A 1,730-nucleotide genomic window follows, 5' to 3' on the forward strand; every position below is an offset into this window, starting at 1 on the left:
GTGTGTATCTATCTATCTGCTCTTATATCTATCGGTCTAACAACGATTCTTTATCTAAGTAACTCTCTTTCATTTTACTTATGTTTATCTTTATGTTTATATATTTATCAATGAGCCTATCTATTTATATAACAATATTTAGTTATAGATAGCCAAATCTACCCATGTTTATCTACTTGTCAAGCTGCCTATCTATCTGTATAACTATATTTAGTTATAAATAGCCAGATCTACCTATGTTTATCTATCTATCAATCTGCCTATCTGTTTATATAAATATATTTAGTTATAGAAAACCAAATATGCAGATAGATAGTTAGATAGATATGTAAGTAGGTAAGTAGATACTAATTACCTACTTACATGTCTATCTATTAAGCCATATATCTGTTCATCTGCCTACCTATATCTCAATATATCTATACTTTCTATACCTAGATATATATATCTCTTTCCTTATCTGTGCATATGTCTAGATTATCAATGTTTATTGAGATACCTATACATCTATTTGCCAACGTATCTATCTACCTGTCTATCTGAGTATCTATCTCTATCTGAGTATCTATCTATCAACATATTGTATCAAGAACTATTATTGATGAGAACCGACCAGAACCACCTCCTTCGTGTATCAATGTTTTACAAAAGCTTCACACACTTGAATAGAATATTCTGATGACAGAATCCATCAGTAAAAAAAAAAAAAAAAAAAAAAAAAAAAAAAAAAAAAAAACTTTCTGTCTTCTCTTGAAAGGGGGGGGGGGGGGGGGGGGCAGGATCAAACACGAAAGGGAATTCTTCAGAGTTCACGTACTTTGTCGGGATTAATTATTCAAATATTTTTTTTTTCTTCCCGAAGGACCAGGGGGTGAACACGGTACTTTGTGAAATGGAAGTATAGAGATGAACGAATCTATTTGCGTTTACACACACACAGACATAGAAACACACACACACACACACACACATACACACACACACACACACACACACACACACACACACACACAAACACACACACACGCACACACAAACACACACATAAACACAGACACACACACACACACACACACACACACACACACACACACACACACACACACACACACACACACACACACACACACCTACACACACACACAGACACACACAAACACACAGACACACACACACACACACACACACACACACCTACACACACACACAGACACACACAAACACACAGACACACACACACACACACACCTAGACACACACAAATAAACACACAAACACACAGACACACACACACACACACACACACACACACACACACACACACACACACACACACACACACACACACACACACACACACACACACACACACACCTACACACACACACAGACACACACAAACACACAGACACACACACACACCCACACACACACACACACATACACACACACACACACACACACACACACACACACACAAACACACACACACGCACACACAAACACACACACACATAAACACACATACCCATAATTATCTATACATAGTAGTAGTTCGAAGTCGCTGAAGAAAAAAAAAAAACTTTTTCTTTTATTATTATTATTTACCCTATATGTTTACACACACAGACACACACACACGCACACACACACGCACACACACACAGACACACACACACGCACACAAACACAGAGACACAGACACACGAACACTCACACAAACGCACACA

The sequence above is a fragment of the Penaeus vannamei genome, chromosome 11 (genome assembly GCF_042767895.1).
Source record: "Penaeus vannamei isolate JL-2024 chromosome 11, ASM4276789v1, whole genome shotgun sequence".
In the NCBI taxonomy this organism is placed as follows: Eukaryota; Metazoa; Arthropoda; class Malacostraca; order Decapoda; family Penaeidae; genus Penaeus; species Penaeus vannamei.